This window comes from Macrotis lagotis, chromosome 8 (genome assembly GCF_037893015.1).
Source record: "Macrotis lagotis isolate mMagLag1 chromosome 8, bilby.v1.9.chrom.fasta, whole genome shotgun sequence".
Taxonomy (NCBI): domain Eukaryota; kingdom Metazoa; phylum Chordata; class Mammalia; order Peramelemorphia; family Peramelidae; genus Macrotis; species Macrotis lagotis.
Genome location: NC_133665.1, coordinates 52,383,051 through 52,404,495, shown reverse-complemented (window position 1 = coordinate 52,404,495; position 21,445 = coordinate 52,383,051). Strand labels below are relative to the sequence as shown.

General features: G+C 35.9%; 1 protein-coding gene across 4 annotated transcripts in view; it reads left to right on the top strand.

Annotated features, from left to right (window-relative positions):
* The window catches only part of AXIN1 (axin 1), a 211,180-nt gene that overhangs the window by 115,064 nt on the left and 74,671 nt on the right, over nt 1-21,445 (top strand). The window lies entirely within an intron of this gene.

The following is a 21,445-nucleotide window of genomic DNA, read 5'->3' as shown; positions in this document are numbered from 1 at the left end:
ATTTCTAACTGCCCTAATAATGACAAAATTCTTAGGAGTTAGAAGTTTCACCTTCCCTGAAGAATTTAAATATTTTAACCTTATTCATTTCCTTATGATTTCTCTTTGCTGTTTACCTTTTATGCTTTACTTTCCTTTTTTTTTTCTTTTATGTTTTTCTTGACTTTTGGGGTAGGTAGGTGATACAGTGGTTTAGAGTATTGGCTCTGAAGGCAGAAGGACCTGAGTTCAAATCAGTCTCAGACATTTGATACTTACTAGCTGTATGTGACCTTGAGCAAGTCACTTACCCCTTATTGCCACACATCCAGGGCCATCTCCAGTCATCCTGATTCATCTCTGGCCATTGGACCCAGAGGGCCCGGAGGAAAAAGTGACACTGATGTCCCCCTCACTCAAATCTAATTCACTTGCTTATTATGGCATCACCTCTCTGTTTTTCATTCTCAAAGAAGACCATAACATCAAACCAAAAATAACAATATTTGAAAATCAAATATTCTTTTTTGAAGCTGGCCTCTTTTAATTAGAATGCTTGGGATTTCTGTTTCATTAAATGTCCATTTTCCTTTGAAGGATTCTGCTCATTTTTGCTGCTTCATTTGCTAGTCCTGTTGACCCTGGGTTTGTGGATGACCTCTGCAGTTCTAGGATGGAAAAAATTTTCTTGATGATTATTATTTAGTATAGTACAAACATTAAGATATCTATAGAGTAGGCTTGAGTTGGGTGGTCTGCCTCTCATCCAGGCTCCTATGTTGGCCCAAACACATAGTCACTTAATAAATTCCTGTTGAATTGAAATTAATAGCTGGAAATTATATATATTTTAGAAAATAAATTAGAGACTGGAGTCCAGTGTTTGACTTACACTGAAACTTTAAATTTGCTCTAAATCTGATTTATTCTGAAGACTATCATGCTCACTTAAAAAAAAAAGTCATAGTTATCAGGTCAGATAAGCCTTTTGGGACTTTTAATACTATCTTTTTAGAATTATTTAGTGCAGAAAACCCAAATTAACTACCTCCAGTTCCATTGAAATTCTACCTTTTTTATTTTATATTATTTCCTTCCTTTATACCTCATTCCATTATGAACTAGACTACTTGCCATCCTACTACTTCCTATCTTATTATTTTCATATATACCTGGAATACCTTTCCCCTCCTAGCACCATCTTTATCACCCAGTGCTCTCTCATCTAGCCCATATGCTACCTCCATGATAAAAAGTCTTATTCTCTTAACTAGAAGTCATTGTTTCTTACTCTGACCTCACACATAACCTGTCATTATGTATAGTGCAGGTGCCATGTCTCCCCAACTAGATTACTAACAGCTAACACATAAGCACTAGATTCCTTCTATTGAAAAGAGACTTTGTTAGATATTAAAAGGAACAGTGAAGAGATAAGTATAGAAACAAAGGTGGGGGCAAATGAGAATCACTGCTCACATTTCTTTGAATTTGCTGACTTTAAAGGGAATTATGGTTGAGGCAAGGAATTTCCAATGTATTCACCATGGAATCCCTTTGTAACTTTGTGAAGGTTATAGTTCATTTTGAACAGAACAAATTTGTAGTGGTTCTTTTTTTTTAAGGTGTTTTTTTTTTTAGGTTTTTGCAAGGCAAATGGGTTAAATGGGTTTAAAGTGGCTTGCCCCAGGCCACACAGCTAGGTAATTATTAAGTGTCTGAATCTGTAGTGGTTCTTATCTTCTTGGTGCTGTCTCTGAATTCTGCTATCTTTTGAGAACAGAAGAGTTTCCTCCAAAATTGAGAGTAATTTTGAAAGTCTAGAGTTGGTGGTCTTTGAATAATTCAAGTGAATAGAGGTTCTGGCATTGAGGTTAGATAGAGAATCTGCTATAGCAGGTGGTAAAAGATTGAATGAAGTAGGAAGAGTTGAATAATGACAAATTCCAGTGTTGTCATAAAGGAAGTGTCAAGAAGAAAATGTAAAATTAGGTGAGAAAACTGTGTCTGGGGCCTAAGCTTAACTGGAAGCTGAAGTTGTCCCTTATGTATCTACTGGTATATAATTAGGGTTATCTTAAAGGTAGAAGCTAGAAGAACAAAAAATTGATTCAAATAACTTATCAGTATAGGGAAGCCAGCAAGGATAATAGAAAGGATAAACAGTAAAGAATGAATGAGAAATCTTCTGTGAAGTTAGAAGTAATTTTTGTTTGTCAGCAAACAAGTGACAGTAATTTGAAGAGGATGTTGAAAGGTTGGGATGGTTTTCAAATGATGAAAAGCAAGAAGAGTTGAGTTCAGGTGACTTGGGTAACAAGGAGACAGGCCTATTGCCATGTCTTGAGGAGTGAAGAGGGAGGGAGGAAGCACATAATGATAGGGAAAGTGTGATCTTCTTGGTTAAGAAGTTGAAGAGATGAGAAATGGATTTAGAATAAAGCAAAATTTGCTCATAATGAAGTAGGTTTCTGAAGATATTCAAAAAGTAATAGGTATGGGGTTGATGATGGTTTTGAGTGAGGACAATTGGAATGAGAAACTTGTCTCAGATGTGTGTGTATTATGTGTGAAATAAGAATGAAGTGATAGAATGTTCAAGAGAAAATATTTTAAGGTATCTTGTTGTCTGATCTTGCTATCTCTTATACTTTATGTTTCTTCCTTAAGGATATGATTTCTCTTTCATCACACTCAATTTGGATCAATGTATACCATGGAAACAATGTAAAGACTGACAAATTGTCTTCTGGGGGGGGTTGGGGGGAAGTAAGATTAGGGGATCAATTGTAAAACTCAAAATAAATAAAATCTTTAATTTAAAAAAAAGAAAATATTTTCAGCGATCCAATGACTACATGAGAAATCTGGAACTCAAGACAAAATTTGATGATTAAATGGACATTGGGAGAAGGCTGCTAGGTCACAAAGAGACTTGATGTTATTTATTTAATATTGTTGATCATCATTATATGGCTTTTGCCTTTTGTTTCATTGTGTTTATATTTTCCAATTGTTCTTAGTGACATGTAAATCTCCCCTCTCAAAATTAGTCCATTGTAAGACCTTGTAAGGAGTTTAATTAGTAGCCTGACATAGTTTATTTATGGAGTCTAACAAAGTTTTTGTTGTGTATCATTATTGTTCTTCACACTGTGTTAGTGTTTCTCAGTGGACTTTTCTTGTTATATAACATTGAAGTGAGCATAAACACATTAAGTCTCATAAATTTGGCTTATAAATCAGTGATCTATGAGGAGAGTGGGTGCTGGTGCAAACCAAACTGATTTCATTTTGAGACCCAAGTTTAATTTTACTGTAAATGACATCTGAATACTAATAGTGAGAATTGAGTGACATCATTTTTTTCACATCTGGAAAAGACCACTTGCTCACTCTTCCCTCCTCCCTACTCTTGAAACTCACTTACCCCTCTCCCAAGTCAGAAAATCTTTCCTACAATTGGAAATCAGATTACCTAATCTTATATCGCAGTTCATATCTTCTTGTTTTATTTTAATGCATAAAAATATCTCTCACCTGTATTTAGGGTCCAGTGCCAAACTGAGGAGACCTGATCTCAGTTGTCATACAATGCTCAATTAATCAATATGCCTGGAAGCTTGAGCCTTTGTTTCCTCAGTTATTTCAGATTTCACTTGACACAAATCTTAAATACTTTGGAAAAACTTTGGTTGGATCTCTCACTAAACTTTAATTGAGTCTCTCACTAAACTTTAATTTACTTTAATTTATTTTTTCTCTTATTTTTGTCAAATACGTGTACAAATATTTGAAAATTTTGAATTTCAAATTCTCTCCTTGCCTCCTTCCCCTCCCCCCTCCTTTTAGAAGGCCAGTAATTTACTATAGATTATACATGTGCAGTCATGCAAAATGTGTTTTCATATTAATTATGTTGGCAAGGAAAGCAGATGTCAATACTACCACTACCACCACCATCACGGCCACCCCCCCCCAAAAAAAATACTAAAGAAAGCTTTAAAAAAGTATGCTTTGAACTGTATTCAGAATCCATCAGTTCTTTCTCTGGAGGTGGAAAGCATTTTTCCATTATAAGTCCTTCCAAATTGTCTCAGAATAGCTGAGAATTCAAAGTTGATAGTCAGATAGTATTGTATAGCTGTGTAGTTTTCTTGGTCTGGTTACTTCAGTTTGTATTCATTCATGTAAGTCTTCCTAGATTTTTCTGAAAGCTATCTGCTCACCATGTCCTGGCACAGCTGAATTCTATCACAATCATATACCATAACTTGTTCATCCAGGCTCCAGGTGATGGGCATCCCATCAATTTCTATTTTTTTGCCATCACGAAAAGAGCTGCTGTGAATATTTCTGTGAATATAGGTCCTTTTCCTTCTTTTTTTTTTTGGCAAATTGTTGGTTCAAAGGGTATTCTGTAATTCTATAACCCTTTGGACAGAGTTCCAAATTGCTGTTACTCTCTAGAATGCTTGAATCAGTTTACAATTTCATCAGTGGTACTTTATTGTCCCAATTTTTCCACATTCCCTGCAACATTTGTCATTTTTCTTTTTTTATCATATTAGCCAATATAATCTCAGAGTTATTTTAATTTGCATTTATCAAATCAGTAGTGATGTAGAGCATTTTTTTGCATGTAACTAACCATAGATAACTTTGATTTCTTCTTCTGAAAACTGCCTGTTCATATCCTTTGACCATTTATCATTTGGGGTGTGACTTGTCTCATAAATTAGTCTCAGTTATATATAAATATATAAACGTGTGTGTGTGTGTGTGTGTGTGTGTGTGTGTGTGTGTGTATATATATGAGATAAGGTCTTTATTGGAAAAATTTGTAGTAAAAAATTTTCCATTTCCTGCTTTCCTTCTAATATTTGCAGCATTGATTTTGTTTGTGCAAACCCTTTTTAATTTAATGTAATCAAAATTATAAATTTTACATGCCATAATGTTATCTATATCTTGTTTTGTCAAAAATTCTCTTAGGGAAGAATTAGGAGAGCATGGAAAATTTTACCTCCCATCTCATTATTTCATCCTTTATGTCTAAGTGGGTAGTTATTTTAACCTTATCTTTGTATACAGTTTGAGAGGATGGTGTATACTTAATTTTTTGTCAAACTGTTTTCTAGTTTTCCCAACAATTTTTGTCAAATAGTGAGTTATTGTACCAAAAGCTTGGATCTTATTTATCAAATATTAGATTACCAGGTCACTTACTACTGTGTGTTATATACTTAATCTGTTCCACTGATCCGCCACTATTTTTTCATAACCAGTACCAGATTATGCTTTGTAATGTAGTTTGAGATCTAATGTTGTTGCTAGGCTACTTTCCTTGACATTTTAAAAATTGATTTCCTTGATATGCTTGATCTTTTTTTCTTCCAGATGAATTTTTAAGTTATTTTTTCTAGCTCTATAAAAATTCTTTTTGGTAGTTTGATTGGTATGGCACTAAACAAGTAAATTAATTTAGGTAGGATTGTCATTTTTATTATATTAGATTGGCCTAACTTTGAAAAATTAATATTTCTCCAGTTAATTAGATGTGACTATATTTATGTGAAAAGTGTTTTGTAATTGTGTTCATCTAGTTCCTGGGTTTGTTTTGGCAGGTAGCTTTCTAAGTGTCTTTTATAGCCTGCAGTTATTTTAAATGGAATTTCTCTTTTATCTCTTCCTGTTGTGCATTGTTGGTAATATATAAAAATGTTTATGATTTATTTGGTTTTATTTTATATTCTGCAACTTTGTTGAAGTTGTTAATTATTTCACTAGATTTTGAGTCGATTCTCTAAGTATACCCTCATCATCTGCAAAGAATGAGTTTTGTTTCTTCATTACCTATTCTAATTAATTTCTTTTTCTTCTCTTATTGCTGTAGTTAGCATATTTCTAGTACTGTAATAAATAATAGTGGTGATAGTGAGCATCCTTGCTTCACCCCGATCTTTTTGGGAAGGCTTCTGGCTTATCCCTATTATAGATAATGCTTGCTTATGGTTTTAGAAGATACAACTTATTTAGAAGATATAACTTATTATGTTGATGAAAACTTACATTTATTCCTGTGTTTTCTAGTATTTTTAATAACAATGAATTTTGTATTTTGTCAAAAGCTTTTTCTGCATTTGTTGAGATAAAAGTGATTTTTGTTGACCAAGCTTTCTTTAAACTTATTTTTCTCTTCTCTGATTCTTGCTACAGTATAAAGAGATATTGCTCATAATCTTCTTCCTTCTGTAATATTTTTGCAAACAAAAATAATGTTTTAAATCAGCATTGTCTTTGGTGTTACCATAGCTCTATATTCCACAAGGAGATTATTTGCTGACCAAGGTAATTTGGTATCAATCAACCTTATAACTATTGTTTTGTATCAGAATATCAATAAATTTCTGTTTTAGAGTTTTTTTGTCTTGACATCCAGTTCTCCATCTATTTCTCACTTTCACATCATTGCCAAATTTAAATAGGTCAGATTAGATTTAAATGTGTCTAGCACATAAGTAATTACTAAATCCTTACTGTCTTATTTTAGTTGCACACCATTTTTTAAAAATAATAAGAATCTTGAACCCAAAATAATCCTTCCTTTGATGTCAACTTTCTGGTTATGGACATTTCCAAACTTAACTAAGTTCTTCCTCAGACCATTTTTTCAAACAACTAGCTATGCTGCACCTGCTATATAGCTTACATTCCATCAGCAATGCCTTTAAGAACCTAGAGCCTCTTCTAAACTGCAGTGAGGTATTGGTGTATGAATATAGGTGAAATTTGAGTTAAGTGAGAAAACAATTATTTCAAATTTCTCTATGCAAGGGAACTACAAGGAAGGTATTCTTCATTTCTTAAATTTTACAGCCCAATTTTGTAACCTTCTAAAAATTTCTGCACTTGATCCTAGCTGAAAGACTGCGCAGCGATTCTCCTTAAAACTTCTGAATCAACCTTTGAACATTGACCTTTTTAATTATTCAGTTTAGGCAGACCGGCTCTATCCAGGACACTGATACATAAGTTTTTTTGGGTTTTTTTTTTTAGTTTTACATGGTTTACCTATTAAATTAGATATTCCAATAAATTTGATAGCTATGAAGGCTTTAGAAAAATTGCACACATGCTCTTTGTGTGTGTGTGTATATATATATATATATATATATTTTTTTTTTTTAACTACTCAGACATTTTCAGGCTAGTGGGACTCATTTTTAGGCCCTTCAGGATAGATGGAGTGTTAAGGAAAAAGGTGTTAGTCTTAAAGAAGATAGAGGTGAAGATTTAGGGGGGAAAAGTCTTATTTTTTTCTTAAGTGATTCTTTCCTCCAACAAAATCAAGTCAAAATTCCTTGAAGAAAACTTCTTTGCTAATATAGAAATGTCTTCATTATGACTCAAACATCTGGAAATACTGATCCTTCTTTCTGCATATTTAATATATTAAAGGGGACATCTTTAAAGTCCAGTATATTTCTTAAAATAGATTTAACTTATTTGCTTTCCATTATGTGTAATACATTCTTCCAATTTGAAAATAAACTCCTTTATTGCCTGAGGGGAGTATTAGAAGGGAAAAATACTAAGTGGAAAATTAAATCTGTGTTTTTTTCCTTTTGCCATGTAAGTAAATAGGCTTTCAATTACCTTTTTCCTCCTTCAGTGACAATTCAGTACTAAAGAGTTGAAGAGCTGATTGGCTTTTAAGAGAAAGCAACATCACAAATTACTTCCCTGTGTGCCTTGCACTGGGAACTCATATTTAGAGCAGAATTCTTAAAAGTTTTCTTTCTGTAACAACTTACTTTTCTGTTGTGCTTTAAGTTTCTTAATAACAAGTTTAAGTAGTACAGATACTTATTATTTTAGATAAAAGAAAATTGAAAGTTCAAAGAGTTTGTCAGTTGTTTAATCATTCAGTGATTTAATCACTATTAAACATCAGACCCAGTATTTGAAAACAGTTACCCTAAGTCCTGCATTCTATACTGCCCCAAGATGATATTTGCAAGTTTACTTGGTTCTTTCCCACAATCATATATATCTTTCTAACCATTCAAATTGCCATCACTTTGTCCTACTCATACTACCCATATACCAAAGTCACCTTTTTATGTTATGGTTTCTAAATCTGACTCCTTGCTTTTAGAAAAATTATTTGGAGTATATTTTTCTGAAAGGGATCTCAGTCCAAATCTGAAGTCTTTTTACTGATGAGACATCCAAAACCTAAAACGGTTAAGTGATTTGCCCAGTTATATATAGAGTAAATAGCAGAGCTGAGAATTGTACCCAGACACACTAATTCCAGAGACACTCATTGAATTTAAGTATATAATTTGACCTCTAGTTTATAGCTTTTTATTTTCTTTCTTTCATTATTTCTCCTAAAATTGGTTGTTAAAAATATAGAAGTATTGTATGCTATATAACTAAGGGGTCTGAAAAATTAGACTTTAAAAAAATCTTGAAGACTTTTAAAAAAAGATTTTCAGGGGTGGCTAGGTGGCACAGTGGATAGACCACCGGCACTGGAGTCAGGAGGACCTGAGTTCAAATGCGACCTCAGACACTTAATAATTACCTATCTGTGTGGCCTTGGGCAAGAGCCACTTAACCCCCATTTGCCTTGCCAAAAAAAAAAAAAGAAAGAAAACCTAAAAAAAAGATTTTCAAAAATTAGTGATTTAAAATTTTTTATGACTCACATTTCCCTCTGTCTTCCCCCATCTTTCTTGAAAATTCAACTTCACTAATACATAAAAAAACCCGACTTTATATTCAATATTCCACCCTATACATCGAGGCAGCTAGGTGGCACAGTGGATAGAGCACTGGCCCTGGAATCAGGAGGACCTGAGTTCAAATTTGACCTCAGATACTTAATAATTACCTAGCTGTGTGACCTTGGGTGAGTCACTCAACTCTGATTCCTTCAAATCCAGAGTCTCTAGTCATCCTGAACCATTTCTGGCCCCTAGACCCAGATGGCTCTGGAGGAGAAAGTGAGATTGGTGACTTGGCACAGCACCCCCTCACTCAAATCCAATTCCTGTGCTTGTCAAGGCATCACCTCCCTGCTGTCATGGTCATCTTCAAAACCTTCATCCTGAGTCCATCATCTCTCTTTCATGAGGTTGATAGTATGTTTAAATATTGGTGGCAATCATGGTTGATTATTACATTTTAACAACTATTTTTAAAGCCTTCAGAAACATTTTAATACCATATAAAATTCTCTTCAAACCTTAAAGATTGATAAGGTTTTAGAATTATCTATGTCAAAAAAGATTGAACTTGTGCTCTTAAGATGTAAATCTATCAGAGTCAGTTCAGGAGTTAAAATATGGCACTCCTCTAGGAAAAGGATGCTATTATCCATGGGACATTAGGTAACTTATTTACATATCTGAAAAACCTGGATTCTGTTAAGAAGGTTCCTCTCTGTCTGGAAAACAAAGTGCTTGCCTGCCTGGTTTAGTCATTAAATGAATCTGTGGCTTGGTTGAAGCTAACAGTAATCAGGAAAAGCTGTTGAAATTCTGGGCTTAATTTTATAGCTCCCTGGTACTGGTATTTGTAAGCAAAATACTTTCTTTCTTTGGAGTGAAAGTTAACCAGGTAGAGATCTGCTCTTCCACTGCCTACCACTGTACTAGGCATGAGCAACTAACATACAAAATTAATTCATTTGGAGGAAAACAGACTCTTACCCTCCTCTTTTCTCCCACCCCTTCCTTCCTTTTAGTACTCCATGCCACAAGTTGGCGCAAGGAGCCTAGCTATTTCCCTTTGCTAAGTCCTGACAGCAAGAAACTGCTTCCATCTTTGTGTTTAATCTACAATGGCTCTTCCTCCAATCCCAAATGACACATAAGTATGGCAGAAGAATTTATCTATTCCATCACACCAGTCTCTTGCTGGAAGAAAGCATGATTCCTTCACAATCTTCTGCTTGGTTTTCTGCCTGTCCTGAGTTGTCTAAAATTCTGAAAAGACTCCACCCTGAGACTAAAAACCCTCTGAATGTTAACAAATTACCTGAAATCTTCTTTCAGTTATTAATAAACTTTCCTCATCCTAATGATTCTGAACCCCATAAGTCATCATCTAAGACCCACTTTCCCCCTTGTCTCCCTTCCTATCTCTTATTCCTGTTCCCCTCAATCCCCTCCTCTCCACAGTTCCCATCTTTTCCCACATAGACTTTGGTCTCTGGAATTCATGTTCTATAGATGATAGATTTGCTTTCATTTTAATCCTTTCTTTCCTATTCCTGGTCTCACCAAGACCTGGCTCTCTCCTGATGATAGAGCCTCCCTGGTAGCCATTTCCAGCACTGGCTACTTATCTTCCCCTGACTGCACTCTTTCTCCCCACTTCCCTCTTCATGAACTCTGAAATTACAATATCTGATTATAGTTGATTGGCATTCCTCCTTTCCCTCTCCCTTCCTACCCCAAGCACTTTTCTTCACACATTGATCTTCAGTCCCGCCACCCCTGTTCTCTCCCAGGCAATCTCTCCAATACTAGCTATTTTATCCTCCCTTATCTTGGTCCCTTAGTGAACTGCCTTAGCTCTTGACTCTTCTCCTCCTCCTCTTCATCTTCACGATCTTTTCTTGCCAAGCCTCAGCCTTGGTTCATGCCCATCATCTATTGTTTTTGCTGCTATGCCCTTGCTGCTTTAGTGGAGCTGGGAAAATTATGAAGTCATACTTAACTGAGTGAGGTCAACTAAGAGTTTTTGTTATATAATCCCAGCTGGGCCCTTGCTGCAACAAGGCAGTCCTTACACATCTCCCTATTATTTCATTTAACCATTGTGGCTTTTTCACAGTGGTTTCTTTCATCCCTCCTTAAACCTCCCAAAAACTTATTTCTCTGCAAGCTGGCATCCAACTTCATTATTCAACTAAGATTGCTCTGTCCAGAGTTCAATGATGATCAAGATCTTAATTGCCAAATCCAAATTATAAATTCAAATTTAAAGACTTTTATGTAGCCTTTGACAGCATCATATCTCCTTGATTCTCTCTTCATGACAGACTCTATCCTGATTCTCCCCCATGTATTACACCATTCTTTTTAGTTTTGTTAGCTCTTACTTCATCTAAGTCATGACCTCTCGATCAAGGGTGTCCCATTGTGCTCTATTTTGGGTCCTCTTCTATCCTATTAGCTTAGTGGTTTCATTAGCCCATGGATTCAATTATCTCTTTACTAATTATTCTCAAATTTACTTCTCTTACTCTTTTTGCTGACCTTCAGGCTCATATCTCCAACATCCTGTTATACATCTTGAACTATATGTCAGCATTACCAAAACCATATTGTTTATTTTTCCTCTCACATCTTTTCCCCCATCTAAACTTCTTTTTTATTGTGGAGGGCACACCTTTCATCAAGAATCCTAAGGTTTGAAACCCAGCAGTGTCAAATGCAATTCCTCAGTCACTCTCACCCTCACCTGTATCCAGTGTCAAATTTACCTTTATACTTCAAATTTATAATGAATTTATTTTCTGGAATACACTTGCTTCTCTTCCTTTAATGCTACCACCATATGGTGCAGCCCTTCATCACCTTTTCCTTGTTAAGTGCAGTGGCACAAGTTGCTGTCATTCCATTCCATCTTTTACTAAACTGTTAGTATGATTTTCCTAAAGCTTATATCTGTCACTCCTCACTCAATAAACATCAGTACCTCCCTGTTTTCTCCAGGCTCAAAATACAAAGTTAGCTGCTTGGCATTTTCATATTTACCCCCCACCTACACACCCTGGCCCATTAAGACTTTTCCCAGTCTTATTATAGATTACTCTTACTCTTCTATTAACACTGGTCTCCATCTCCTGATTGTAAGCATTTTCACTGGCTATGCCCTTATGTGTAGTGCTGTCCTCCTCATCTCTGCCTCTGTCCCTCTTCTTTCTAGTGTTTTCTTTCTATTGATTATTTCTGATTTACCCAGGATATCTGTAGTTTGTTTGTGCAGAATTGTTTTCATGTAGTCTTTTAACTTTCTTTGTGTCCCCAGCACTTAGTAGAGCACTGGCCCCTAGACCGCAATGGGGTTAAGTGACTTGCCCAAGGTCACACAGGAAATTTTTTTTTTAGGTTTTTGCAAGGCAAATGGGGTTAAGTGGCTTGCCCAAGGCCACACAGCTAGGTAATTATTAAGTGTCTTGAGACTGGATTTGAACCCAGTTACTCCTGACTCCTGGGCTGGTGCTTTATCTACTGCGCTACCTAGCCGCCCCAGTAATTTTTTTTTTTAAAGAAAGATTTTATTTATTTTGAATTTTACAATTGTCCCCCTATTCTTGCTCCCCACCCCCACAGAAGGCAGTCTGTTAGTCTTTACATTGTTTCCATGGTATACATTGATCCAAGTTGAATGAGATGAGAGAGAGATCATCCTTAAGGAAGAAAAATATAGCATAAGAGATAGTAAAATTACATAATGAGATAATGTGGGTTTTTTCCCCTAAATTGAAGGGTAATAGCCTTTGGACTTTTTTCAAACTCCACAATTCTTTCTCTGGATACAGATGATATTCTCTATTGCAGATAGCCCAAAATCGTCCCCAGTAGTTGCACTGATGGAATGAACAAGTCCATCAAGGTTGAACATCACTCCCATGTTACTGTTAGTGTGTACAATGTTCTTCTGGTTCTGGTCATCTCACTCAGCATCAGTTCATGCAGATCCCTCCAGGCTTCCCCGAATTCCCATCCCTCCTGGTTTCTAATAGAACAATAGTGTTCTGTCACATACATACACCTCAGTTTGTTAAGCCATTCCCCAATTGAAGGACATTCACTTAATTTCTAATTCTTTGTCACCACAAATAGGGCTGTTATGAATATTTTTGTACGTGATTTTTTTTTGTTTTTGGGGTTTTTTTTTGCAAGGCAAAGGGGTTAAATGGCTTGCTCAAGGCCACACGGCTAGGTAATTATTAAGTGTCTGAGGTCAGATTTGAACCCAGGTACTCCTGACTCCAAGGCCAGTGCTTTATCCACTGCGCCACCTAGCTGCCCCCATGTCTGTGATGTTTTTAACCCTTTTTCATAATCTCTTCAGGGTATAACCCCAGTAGTGGTATTGCTGGATCAAAGGGTATGCACATTTTTTGTTAGCCTTTGGGCGTAATTCCAAATTGCTCTCCAGAAAGGTTGGATGACAGCTAGGTAATTATTAAGTGTCTGAGGTGACATTTGAACTCAGGTCCTCCTGGCTTCAGGGCCAGTGCTCTATCCTTTGTACCACCTAGCTGTCCCCCCCCCCCCCCCCCCCCCCCAGACCTTTAAGAAATGTTTATTGAACTCCTACTGCCAGGACTATTTGTTGGGGCTGTGGCCTATTTTTTTTTGATTTGGAGTTGAAGCATATCTTCAATAGTTTAGCTATCTCAATTTACAGATGAGGAAACTGAGGTGAGTGAAGTAAAGTAACTCAAAGTCTAAAACCTACAACCTTATGAATCATTTCTTCTAGGAGTTCTTAAGCTGGGGTCTGTAAACTTGCTTTTAAAAAAAATCTTAATAATTTCAATATAATTAGTTTTCTTTGTTTTATATATATATATATCCATTTGAAAACATCCTTCAAAAAAGGGCATCTATAGACTTCACCAGACTTCTCAATGGGTTCATGACACAAAAAAAAAAACTCCAGGTCTATCTAGTTCCTTCATTTTATGTATTAGACATCTAATTCCCAGAGAAATTAACTAGCTTGCTCATGATTTCATAAATAATACATGTTAGACCCAGACTTCACATGTTCTACATATACTTCTACATCAGATACTATTTTTTTGTATCACAAGAGTTATTTTTTCCACCAGTTACATGTAGAGATAGCTTAATTTTTGTAAAAAAAAAAATTTCTTCCTCCCCAAGACAGCAAGCAATCTGATATAGGTTATAGTACACACAATCGTGTTAAACATATTTACTTCAAGAATTGTCTGTTTGTGTGTGTGTGTGTGTGTGTGTGTGTGTGTGTGTTGGATCTTTGTGCTTATCTGGCTGGAGAAGTCTTTGAACCACTTCCGGATATTTTGTTTTGTTCTGATTAATTACTTTGGTGCAAGTGCTAAATTTCAGTTATAGGTAGTGAAGATGATGTAATTTTTTTCTCATCCAAGTTCATAGACACCCTCATCTAATTTTGCTATTCATAAAAGTTCTTGTTCACAAAGCTCTAATTACTCTATTGGGATCATCATTAATACTCAAAAAATCTCTGTTGTGTTGGGTGTTAATTTTTCCATACCAATAAGTATGGAAACCAAACAAAATCATGTTTTGAGAATAAAAGTGGAGAGGAAATAAGAAACTAGTATTACTACTATTTCAATTTTTTTATTCACTCAACTATACTGATACTTATAAAACTTCCCTTATATTTATTTCTTACAAGGATGAAAAAGTATTTGTGATAACTAGGTTTTTGCATCTTCCTAGATTCTTGAAGGCTTTATGTATATTTTTATATAATATAGAATTCCATGGGAAAAGATGTTACCAATGGTGTACAGAGCAAACATTTTATAAAAGTAATGTCTTTCTATTTTTGTCTGCTTTAGTGGGGAATAATAATTTCAGCATAAGATTAAAAACCTTCAAACAGTTAAAAACTGAAACTATTATTGTAATCCTTAATATGAACATTTTTGCTTTTTAAAAATTGAGCCAGGCCATTTTCGCATACCAACCCTAAAAACCCATTGAATCACTAGAGAAACCAGTAAAAATTAATATCTTTGTGAGGAAAACCCTTGGGGCAGCTGGGTGGTGCAGTGATAGAGCACCAGTCGTGGAGTCAGAGGGTGAGTTCAGATCCAGCCTCAGACACTTAATTGCTTAACTGTTTGACCATAGGCAAGTCACCTAATCCCACTGCCTTAAATAAATAATTAAATAATTTTTGAAGAGAAAGAAAAGAAAACTCTTGACTATTAGTCATCTGAGATTACTTATCTATAAACTTGTGTGGCATAGAAAGCAGTCTAGGTAACTTAAATTGGATTGGTTTTAGACCTACTAAAGTTTTAATTGAGTATTGAGTGACATTGAGAGATAAAGTTAAGGAAACAAAAAAGATGAAGAGAGAAAAGAAAATATTTGCTAACCAAAGTATGCATGTAAAGCATACACAGGATATATATGTATGTATGTGTATATACATAGACCTAAACAGGGAGTAGTTACTAAGGGAAATTTGTCCAGACAGGATATAGAAATAAAAGAGTTGAGCCTAAGATGTATATCAGTGCATCTCGTAGCCTTAAAGTGATATGTGAACACAAGCTATTCTAGCACTGGCGCTTACACATAACTGCCTAATTCTTTTTTTTTTATTTATTTTTATTAAAGATATTATTTGAGTTTTACAAATTTCCCCCCAATCTTGCTTCCCCCCCCCAAAGCACTCTGTCAGTCTTTACTTTGTTTCCATGTTGTGCCTTGATCCAAATTGGGTGTGATGAGAGAGAAATCATATCCTTAGAGAAGAGACAAGAATTCTAAGAGCTAACAAGATCAGGCAATAAGATTATCTGGTTTTTTTTTTCTAAATTAAAGGGAATAGTCCTTGAACTTTGTTCAAACTCCACAGCTCCTTATCTGGATACAGATAGCACTCTCCTTTGCAGAAATCCCCAAATTGTTCCCGATTGTTGCACTGATGGAATGAGCAAGTACTTCAGGGTTGAACACCATTCCCATGTTGCTGTTAGGGTGTACAGTGTTTTTCTGGTTCTGCTCATCTCACTCAGCATCAGTTCATGCAAATCCCTCCAGGTTTCCCTGAAATCCTGTCCCTCCTGGTTTCTAATAGAACACTAGTGTTCCATGACATACATATACCACAGTTTGCTAAGCCATTCCCCAATTGAAAGACATTTACTTGATTTCTAATTCTTTGCCACCACAAACAGGGCTGCTATAAATATTTTTGTACAAGTGATGTTTTTACCCTTTTTCCTCATCTCTTCAGGGTATAGACCCAGTAGTGGTATTGCTGGGTCAAAGGGTATGCACATTTTTGTTGCCCTTTGGCCATAGTTCCAAATAGCTCTCCAGAAGGGTTGGATGAGTTCACAGCTCCACCAACAGTGTAATAGTGTCCCAGATTTCCCACAACCCTTCCAACAATGATCATTATCCTTTCTGGTCATACTGGCCAATCTGAGAGGTGTGAGGTGGTACCTCAGGGAAGCTTTAATTTGCATTTCTCTAATAATTAATGATTTAGAGCGTTTTTTCATATGGCTATGGGTTACTTTGATCTCCTCATCTGTAAATTGCCTTTGCATATCCTTTGGCCATTTGTCAATTGGGGAATGGCTCTTTGTTTTAAAAATATGACTCAGTTCTCTGTATATTTTAGAAATGAGTCCTTTGTCAGAATCATTAGTTGTAAAGATCGTTTCCCAATTTACTACATTTCTTTTGATCTTGGTTACATTGGTTTTATCTGTGCAAAAGCTTTTTGATTTAATGTAATCAAAATCATCTAATTGGTTTTTGGTGATATTTTCCAACTCTTCCTTAGTCATAAACTGCTCCCCTTTCCATAGATCGGACAGGTAGACTAGTCCTTGATCTTCTAATTTGCTTATAGTATTGTTTTTTATATCTGTGTCCTATAACCATTTGGATCTTATCTTGGTAAAAGGGTGTGAGGTGTTGGTCTAATCTAAATTTCTTCCATATTAACTTCCAATTATCCCAGCAATTTTTATCAAAGAGGGAGTAACTGCCTAATTCTTGTAGAATTAGCTGTAATTAAGAAAAGGAGCTCATATTCTGATAGCAGAAGGCAGCATATAGAAAAGATAGACAGTGGCAAAATAGATGGTAATGAATCTTTTTAATGTTATCCATTGATTAAAAATAATTTCTTTTTCTAATATTGAATCATTTGAAAATACAAAGAGATTAAGATGAGAGCTTTTTTTCCCCTGGAAACTTAGGAGTTGTATCTTCTGTAGGGACTGTAGCAATTACAGAGGCAATCAATTGACTTAATACAATTTACACTAAAGTTACACTCCTGGATTTTGAGTGTTGGGACCAGAATGGTACTAGAATGTATTGGGATGGAGGGGAAGGAACTGTTGTTCCTTATCATTTTAGGTTTACCTTCCTATCAGTGACAGTTTGCTGATAGTTACTGTTGAGGTAGCAGTCATGATTTTATGTGTCAAACAAGAAGCAAGATTGCTGAACTGAGAGATAGAGTTATTCTTGGAATTTGGGGTCTCTGGTAGTCCTTACTTAGGTCCAAGGTGAATTGGTGGCAGCAGTTTAACCTGCCTGGTCCATGCCAGTATCTCCCTCAATATGCCTAGTTGCTTTTGTTAGATTGGCTTAACTGCCCTGTATGTAGTAGGGTTTTATTCATTTGTTCATTCATTCATTCATTCATTCATTTATTTTGAGGTGGAAGACGTGAGGAGAGGCCCCTTTCCCAAAAGATTGTTGCCCCTGGATGATGTGTGTGCCAGAGTTAGAAGCAAGTCTAATGGTCTGAAAGGAACTAATATTCCCAGGGCTTTCCCACTGCCCTATGACTGATTAGTATTTTAAATATGACTGAGTACTTGAGCTAGTCTTGTAGTCAGGAAGACTCATTTTCCTGAATTCTAATTGAACTTTAGATACTAGCTATGTGAATCTTGGGCAAGTCATTCAAACCTATTTACCTCAATTTCCTCTTTGTAAAAAGAATTTTAAGGAAATGATGAACCACTCTAGAATCTTTGCCAAGAAAAGCCTAAATGGGTCAGTCAGATATGACTGAAAAATGACAGAACCACAACAAATGATTAGAATTCAAGTCTCCAGATCCAATGCTCTTGCTTGTGCTGCTGGGGCAGGGAAATCTGAGAGACAGCTGTGGTTCATTCTGGTTGTCAAAATCACCAGACCAACTCAGGATAAAAAGAAAAGCCATGGACTTTAATTGTCAGGTTGCTCAGGTTACTAGAAAAAGTTCACAAGTTAGGTTCTTTAGAAAAGCAGCAAGATAGTTTCAGTATTGCTTTGAGCTAAAGGGAAAGAGACTAAAGGGCAGGCTATGATTAGCAGAAGCTGGGGGAAAGAAGGGCTAAAGTGAAGGCAGGAAACCTCTGATCCCTAATGAGAGAGTAGCCCCATGTGAAACATACTTTGTTACTTTAATGAGGTAAAGAAGGTGAATTTCTAAGAAAATTGTAAGGGTAAGAAAAATGAGACAGTTGAAGGGAAAAGGGGAAACAGTCACAAGACTGACTGGGTTGGGTCAACCAGTATCTAGCCGAATGGAGCTGGGATCACATAGATCCAGCATGGAGAAAGGAAAGGGAAAGAAACCCAGGCAGCCTGCTGCCAGCTTGAGTCACAGGAAAAAGAGGAGGGCTAAATGACCAGACCCTTTTTACATATACTCCTGTGGTAGGAGGATCAGGGCAGCATTTAAGGAGTGGTTAATACCTGGGATAAGAGTGGAGTCTACTGTGCATGCTCCAGGATGGGGCTTAATCAACAACTGGGGTAAGGTAGTGGGCTTACTCCTAAATGGAGTTTACAAAAGCCAATACAGAAAACAGAACACTTTAACAGTACAAAAATTACAAGATTTGTTTCCAGTACAAATGGGTTGCAACATTTTTCTGTACTTAAAGAGTTCTCCTGCTTTACTTGTATGTCGTACTTTTATAGCCTGTTAGTTCTTTGTATTTGTTTCTCTGTCTGTGTCTGTCTTTGTCTGTATCAGTGTATTGGGAAATATATGGGAAAGTATAAATATTTTACAGTGTGTCTACTTTAGGTATTAGCAGTATTTCTGGGGATACAAGATGCACCTAAAAAACCCTAATACTTCATGCATGTTTATACCAAATGAGTGATATGGACCTTATTTATTGGGTGGCCACATAGAGAGGGTGGGACCTGAGCTGGATATGTATGTACATATAGATGGAATTGGAATAATTATAAAGAAGAGGGAGGAAAATCATTGCTTTCTGCATGAACTATGTCTTCCTCTAATTTTACAGATGAAATTCTGTTTTTCATGTACTCTGTTGTAAGTATCAAACTAGATGCCTTTGTCTTTAGTTTTTCTAATGAGGAAAAAAATATTAAAAGAGTAGCCTCAATTGACTGAGGCAGAGTCTGCCTTTTTTTATTTACTTCTCAGTAAGGAACAGCAATAATATCAAAGCAGAAAAGAAAAAGATTCACACTAAAGACTTGAGAGCAGATAGGATTGATTAGGGTATGAATTAAACAGAATTTGGAATATGTTATAAATAGCTTATAATTTTAAATATTTAGTCCAGTCTGATTAAAATAGCTTTTATTAATAAACTTATCTGAAGGAGGGCCATTTCTCCTACTGAGAAAGGCAGCAAGTTACAACAGTGTCCGGTCTTATATGCAGTTTGAAAGACTTGTTCCTCTCCTTTATGCCAATTGGTCAAGGTTACAGTCTAATCAATACCATTCTCTAATAATGTGTTTTCCCCGCCCTGGTCATTATACTAATGAGCCCTGGGGGAGTGCACAGTAAAACTCACTTGTAAAGGACTAGGACTCTAGGTCAACTAGATGGAGCAGCACTGATCTAATCTCAGGTCTGATCAGATTGGGATAAATTCTTTTGTCTTACCTTCACATAGCTGCAGGAAGGCACAACCACAGGAAGACCCCAGTCTTCCTAATGTTGATGCATATTTAAACTAACAATCTCTTAAATTTTGTGGAAACCAAACACCTTACATTCCTCACAGTATAGAAAGACCATCCAGCTCTGACTTTCAACAAACGTTGAATGCCTACTATGTGCAACTTATTTTGCTAGTATTGGAAGCATAAAGATAAAAAAAAAAAAACAGTCCCTGATCTCAAGCTTTTTACTTTGAGTGTTTGGGAAGGTAAAGCTGTATATACATATAAATAAATAAAAGGTAATTTATGGAAGGAAAGAATGCTAACTAATGGGGAAGAATAAGGAAAGTCTTCATGGAAGAGGTAGCACTTGAACCTTGAAAGTAGGAGAATCAAAGAGGCAGAGATTGTGAGAGAGAGTATTAGGCATCTTTGTGCCCAGACCTGGGAAATGGGATGCCAAGTTTGAGGAAGAATTAGTAGGCTATTTTGGTTGGAATGAAGAATGTTTCAGAGGGACTAATATGAACTAAATCTGTAAAGATAAATTGGAGTCATATTGTGGAGGATTTAAATGCCTTTTTATTGAATTTATTTTAGTGGTAATAGAAAGCTACTTAAGATTTTTGAGCAAGAAAATGATGTACTTTTGTTTAGGAACATTAATTTGGTTGCTGGGGGATGGGGGATAACTTGAAGAGTAGAATCAGGGAAACCAGTAAGACTTTTGCCATACTGTAGGTGAGAACTGGTGAAATGGCCCTATAAAAAGGACTGGTGCTAGATTAGGGGAAAAGAAGTTATAAAGGATAATTCCAGGATGGTAAAATTTGAGTTTACCACTAAGAACAGAAGAATGGAAGGTTGTGCCCTTGACAGAACTAGGGAAGTTTACAGGAATAGTAGACTTTTGGAGAAGTGAATTCTGTTTTTCATACTTTGAATTTGTGATGCTTTTAGAATAGCCACCTGGAGATGTGGGATTGAAATAAAAGAGAGACATTATTGGAAAGTTCATAGATTTGGGGTATAATCTGTAAGGAAATGATTATTTGCACCCAGGTTAACTCATGAAATTGCCAAGAGAGAGGAGAACATGGAGAGAGAAGGCAGCTCATAATAACCTTGAGAACCATTCATGATTGGAGGGTAGGAGATGATCCAGGAAAAGAGTCCAAAGAGGGCTAGTCAGATCAGAGGAAAGTTAATCAGAAATGACACAGAAGCTAAATATGAGAGGACACTATTCAGGAAGTTGTCAGCACTGTTAAAACACAAGCAGTTGATAAGAACTGAGAAAAAGGCTATCACATTTAACAGTTAAAAGATTGTTATTAATCTTGCAGAAAGCAATTTCATGTATTGGTGAAGTCAAAAACCTTATTGCCATATGTAGAAAAGTGACTGGAAGGTGTTGAACTCTAAGGCATTGTCTTAAAGATCTCAGTCTAAGATTAGAGATCTTGCATCCTCAAGACTCAGAACTTCACATTTGCTAATGTGGAGACTTATGTTTCAATCAGGAAGTTTGAGAGGGTTCAGGGGAAAAGAGCACGAAATACCCTTTTAGTTTATGTGGTGTATTTGAAAGAGCCCTGGATAAAGCAGATGAAAATCAAAGTTCCTGTCTTTGGCTTTTCTTTCATTGTATCTCCCCTGGGTTGTTTTAACATCTCTAGGCTCTGTTTCTTAGATTAAATGATCACCAAGGTTTCTTCCAATTCTTTAGTTTCCTGATATTTTATGATTCCAAGGTAGTCAAAAGGAAAATCTGTTTGTGA